Genomic DNA, 6396 nt, shown 5'->3' with positions numbered 1-6396 from the left:
TGTGACAAAATTAATATGCCTCATTCTTGGCAGGTGGGGCCCTGCATGACAATGTTGATAGTGGGGGATTCAGTGATGGTAATGCCATTGAACGTCAAGGGGAGATGGTTAGATTCTCTCTTGTTTGAGATGATCATTGCCTGGCACTTGTTTGGCACGAATGTTACTTGCCACTTATCGGCCCAAGTCTGGATGTTGTCCAAGTCTTGCTGCATATGGACATGGGCTGCTTCAGTACCTGAGGAGTTGCAAATGGTGCTGAGCATTGTGCAATCCTCAGCGAACATCCCCACTTCTAACCATATGATGGAGGGAAGGTCATTGATGAAGCAGCTGAAGATGTTTGGACCTAGGACACTACCCCGAGGAACTCTTGCAGTGATATCCTGGGGCTGAGATGATTGTCCTCCAACAACCACAACCATCTTCCTTTTGTGCTAGGTATAACTCCAACTAATGCAGAGTTTCTCCCTGATTCCCACTGACTCCAGTTTTACTAGGGTTCTTGATGCCATACTCGGTCAAATGCTGCTTTGATGTCAAGGGCAGTCACTCTCCCCTCAGCTCTGGAGTTCAGCTCTTTTGTTCATGTTTGTACCAAGGTTGTAATGAGGTCAGGAGCTGAGGGGCCCTGACGGAACCCAAACTGAGCAGGTATGGCTGAGCAAGTGCCACTTGATAGCAGTGTCGCGACCCCCTTCCATTATTTTGCCAATGATCGGGAGTAGACTGTTAGGGTGGTAATTGGCCAAGTTCAATTTCTCCTGCTTTTTGTGCACTGGACATACTTGGGCAATTTTCCACATTGCCGGACTGATGCCAGTGTTGTAGCTGTACTGGAACAGCTTGGCGAGGGGCACGGCTAGTTCTGGAGCACAGGTTTTCAGTACTATTACTAGAATGTTGTCAGGGCCCATAGTCTTTGCCGGATTCAGTGCCTTCAGCCATTTCTTTGTCACGTGGAGTGAATCGAATTGGCTGAAGACTGGCAACTGTGATGCCGGGGATCTCCGGAGGAGGCTGAGATGGATCATCCACTCGGCACTTCTGGATGAAGATGGATACAAACGCTTCAGCCTTGTCTTTTGTACTGATGTGCTGGGCTCCCCCATTGTTGAGAATGGGGATATTTGTGGAGCCACCTCCTCCTGTTAGTTAATTGTTCACCACCATTCACGACTGGATGTGGCGGGACTGCAGAGCTTAGATCTGATCCGTTGGTTGTGGGATCGCTTAGCTCTGTCTATTGCATGCTGCTTCTGCTGTTTGGCATGCAAGTAGTCCTGTGTTTAGCTTTACCGGGTTGACACCACATTTTGAGGTATGCCTGGTGCTGCTCCTGGCATGTCCTCCTGCACGCTTCATTGAACCAGTGTTGGTCCCCTGGCTTAATGGTAATGGTAGAGTGTGGGTATGCTGGGCCATGAGGTTACAGATTGTGGTTGCATACAATTCTGCTGCTGCTGATGGCCCACGGCACCTCATGGATGCCTGGTTTTGAGTTGATAGATCTGTTCGGAGTCTATCCCATTTAGCATGGTGGTAGTGCCACACAACACGATGGTGAGGTACCCTCAATGTCAAGATTTGTTTCCATAAGGACTGTGTGGTGGTCACTCCTACCAATACAGTCATGAACAGATGCATCTGCGACAGGTAGATTGGTGAGGATGATTGCAAGTAGATTTTTCCCTCTTGTTGGTTACCTCACAAACAGCCACAGACTCAGTCTAGCAGCAATGTCCTTTAGGACTCAGCCAGCTTGGTCAGTAGTGGTGCTACTGAGCCACTCTTGAGTGATGGACATTGAAGTCCCCCCACCCAGCATACATTCTGTGCCCTTGCCACCCTCAGTGCTTCTTCCAATTGGTGTACAACATGGAGAAGCACTGATTCATCAGCCAAGTGGGGGCAATAGCTGGTAATCAGCAGGAGGTTTCCTTGCCCACGTTTGACCTGATGCCATGAGACTTCGTGCGTTCCAGAATCGATGTTGAGGACTCCCAGGGCAACTCCGTCCTGCCTGTATACCAATTCGCCGCCACCTCTGCTGGGTCTGTCCTGCCAGTGGGACAGGATATACCCAGGGATGGTGATGGTGGTGTCTGGGACATTGTCTCCAAAGTATGATTCTGTGAGTATGGCTATGTTAGGCTGTTACTTGACCAGTCTGTGGGACAGCTCTCCCAATTTTGGTACAAGCCCCCAGATGTTAGTAAGGAGGACTTTGCAGGGTCGACAGAGCTGGGTTTGCAGTTGTCGTTTTTGGTGCCTAGGTCGATGTCGGGTGGTCTGTCCAGTTTCATTCCTCTTCTTAGACTTTGTCGCGGTTTGATGCAACTAAGTGGCTTGCTCGGCCAATTCAGAGAGCAGTTAAAGAGTCAACCATATTGCTGTAAGTCTGGAGACACACTTGGCCAGACCAGGTAAGGACAGCAGATTTCCTTCCCTAAAGGACATTAGTGAAGCAGATGGGTTTTTACAATAGTTTCATGGTCACCACTAGACTAGCCTTTTAATTCTAGATTTATTAATTGAATTCAAATTCCACTGTTAGCATTAGCCTGTGGTTCTGGGTTACTAGTCTAGTGACATTACCACTACGCCACCGCCTCCCCTCAAGTTAAGATTGAATCTGCTTCCACCACCCTTTCAGATAGAGCATTCCAGATCCTCAAAACTTTCTGCGTAAAAATAATTCTCATCTCCCCTCAAGTTCTTTTCGATTACGATTAGAGATACAGCACTGAAACAGGCCCTTCGGCCCACCGAGTCTGTGCCGATCATCAACCACCCATTTATACTAATCCTACACTAATCCCATATTCCTACCAAACATCCCCACCTGTCCCTATATTTCCCTACCACCTACCTATACTGGTGACAATTTATAATGGCCAATTAACCTATCAACCTGCAAGTCTTTTGGCTTGTGGGAGGAAACCGGAGCACCCGGAGAAAACCCACGCAGACACAGGGAGAACTTGCAAACTCCACACAGGCAGTACCCAGAATCGAACCCGGGTCCCTGGAGCTGTGAGGCTGCAGTGCTAACCACTGCGCCACTGTGCCGCCCATAATGCCAGTTATCTTCAATCTGTCTCCACGGTTACTGACCCAGTGGAAACAGATTCTCCCTATCTGCTCTATCAAAACCCATCATAATTTTGACCATCTCTATTAAATCGCCTACCCTTCTCTGCTCTAAGGAGAACAATCCCAGTTCTCTAGTCTCTCCACATAACTGAAATCCCTCATCCCTTGTACCAGTCTGATAAACCTCCTCTGCACCTCTGTGTCTCTGTGGTGTAGTGTTTGTGTGGTCTGTCTCTGGCCAGAATTCTTTGTTGGGCAGCAGGACCCATCCACCAGCCAAAAAGTGGGCAGCGCGCCCGCCTCCGCTGGGCCTGGGGTGCCAGACTGGCATTTTTCGCTCCGCAGGCCTTTAATTGGTCTTGGGCGGGACTTCCTCCTCTTTGAGGCAGGAAGTTCTGCCTAATGAAACTGCTGGCCAATCAGCTGGCCAGCAGCTATTAGTCCCAGCAGCGCCACTGGGAGCGGTAGCCAATGCTGGGACTACACCCAGCCATGGCAAGCAAGATGAAGGATGGCACCAGAACTAAGCTAAGGTTTTGGGGCCTCGCTGGGGACAATTGGCTGGGTCTCGGCAAAGCAAAGTGGGTTGGTTGGGGGGGGGGGGGTGGGGGTGTGGCGTTGAGGCTGGTTGGGGCTTCGGAGACGGCCCTCCATGGGGCACAGGGTGCCCGATCAGGAGGACCCACAAGAAGGCCGCCTGGTTTCACCAGGCAGACTTTTTGAGGGTTCTGCCGTCTTGCTGCCAAGGACAAAATGCCTGCGGCGGCGGGCAGAGGCCCTTGAATGCCAGATAATTGGGGGCCTTGATTGGTCTGGGGCGGGCGTTGTTCGCCTCCACCTCCCACTCAATTTTACAACCCCTTCCACCCCCCCCCCCCAGCCCGCTCGTTTCGGGGGCGTAAAATTCAGGCCTCTGTGTCTGGGTGGATAAATCACCTTTGAAATGCACAAATACTTCCCCGAGGTTTACTTTTTGGGGCTTGGCCCATGTTTGCCAGTTTGCAAAAAAAAAATTTGCATTTATATAGTGAATTTTTCTTCCTTGGGACATCCTAAACATTTTAAGCATAGTCACTGGTGTAATGTAGGAACCAAAGCGGCCAATTTGGCACTAAGGTTCTGCTGCACTGTCAGAGGTGCCATCTACCCTCTTGAAGGGCATACAATATCCCAGAGCACTATTTCAAAGAAGAACAGGTGAATTACCCCAGAGCCCTGGACAATATTTATCCCTCAATCAACATCACGAGCAGATTATCTGGTCATTATCCACTGGGAAATAGTGATCATAATACCATTGAATTTTAGGTTAAGTTTGAAAGTGACACATTTCAATCACAAACGAGAATCTTAAAGCCAATTACGAAGGTATGAGGGGAGAACTGGCTAAGGTTAATTGGGTAAATACACTGGAAGGTATGGCGGTAAATGAACAGTGGGAAGCATTTAAAGAAACAATTCAAAGGGTTCAACAAAAATACATTCTGTTCAAAAACAAAAACTCGGCAAGCAAGACCCATTCATGGCTCACTCAGGAAGTGAACATAACATAAGAAATAGGAGCGAGAGTAGGCCATTCGGCCCCTCAAGCCTGCCCCGCCATTCACTAAGATCATGGCTGATCTGCCCCAGACCTCAACTCCTCCGTGGAAACATCTTTTCAACATCTACCCTGTCATAAAGGCTTGCTCAGGTCAGGGAAAAAGAACCCGACCCGAACCACAGCAGACCCGAGACCGACCTGGGCCGAGTCCCTCAAATTTTGCCCCGCGCCCGACCCAACCCGAGCACCCCTTTACTTATCTTCCAACTCGGAACCTCCGGCGTGTGCGTGATGACATCATAGAAATGTCACTCGTTCACTGCGCAGACTCAGTTTCCCTGCTTGATGTCCCGGACTCCCAGCTCAGTTAAGTTTTTTTTATTTTAACACTTACAAGCAGAGCAGTTACCGTGTGTACCGTAGCGAGCCCGACCCGACCCAAACCCGACACATTGCCGTTGGGTCCCGTTGGGTTCGGGTCGGGTAGCAGGCCTTTACCCTGTCAAGCCCCCTCAGAATCTTGTACGTTTCAATAAGATTGGAGAGTATTAAACTAAAAGATGAGGCTTACAATGTTGCAAAAAATAGTAGCAAGTCTGAGGATTGGAAGTGTTTTAGAAACCAGCAAAGGGCCACCAAAAAGTTGATAAAAAGGGAAAAAATAGGAGTAAAAAACAGATTGCAAGAGCTTTTGTAAGTATATAAAAAGGAAGAGAGTAGCTAAAGTAGATGTTGGTCCCTTAGAGGCAGAGACAGGAGAAATCATCATGGGGAATGAGGAAATGTCAGAGCATTGAACAAATGTTTTGTGTCATAAAAATAGAAAAGCAGAATTTTTTTTAAAAGGTGTGAAACTGGTAAGTGTTGATGTTCAGAGACATTTGGGTGTGCTCGTAATAGGAACACACAAAGTTAACATGCAGGTGCGGCAGGCTATTAGGAAGGGAAATGGCATGTTGGTCTTTATTGCAAGGGGATTGAAGTACAGGAATAAAGTCGTCTTACTAAAATTGTACAGGGCTTTTGGGACCACACCTGGAATACTGTGTGCAGTTTTGGTCTCCACATTTAAGGAAGGATATACTTACACTGAAGGCAGTACAGTGAAGATTTACTAAATTGGTCCCTGGACTAAGGGGGTTATTCTATGATAAGAGGCTGAGTAAATTGGGCCGATATTCTCTGGAGTTTTTAAGAATGAGGTGCGATCTAATTGAGACATACAAGATTCTGAAAGGGCTTTATAGGGTAGAAGCTGAGAGATCGTTTCCGCTGGTCAGGGAATCTAGAACACGGGGGCACAGTCTCAGGATAAGAGGTCAATCATTCCGGACTGAGATGAGGAGAAATTACTACACTGAAAGGGTTGTGAATCTTTAGAATCCTCTACCCCAGAGGGTTGTGGATGCTCCATCATTGAATACATTTAAGGCTGGGATAGATAGATTTTTGGTCTCGCAAGGAATTAAGGGATATGAGGAATGGGCAGGAAAGTGGAACTGAAGCCCAAGCTAAGCCATGATCATAGTAAATGGTGGAGCAGGCTCGATGGGCCATTTGATCTACTTCTGCTCCTATTATCTTCTTGTGCTATTTGTGGGATCTTGCTGTGCATTAATCGAGTGCTGTGTTTCCTGCATTACAACAGTGACTACATTTCCAAAGTTCTTCATCGGTTGTAACGCACTTTGGGGCATCTTGCAGTTGTGAAAGATGCTGTACAAATGCAAGTCCTTTTTTTTTCTTTCAAGCAGCTA

Source organism: Heterodontus francisci, chromosome 3, assembly GCF_036365525.1.
Source record: "Heterodontus francisci isolate sHetFra1 chromosome 3, sHetFra1.hap1, whole genome shotgun sequence".
NCBI classification, from domain to species: Eukaryota; Metazoa; Chordata; class Chondrichthyes; order Heterodontiformes; family Heterodontidae; genus Heterodontus; species Heterodontus francisci.
Note: the sequence above shows the minus strand (reverse complement) of the source record.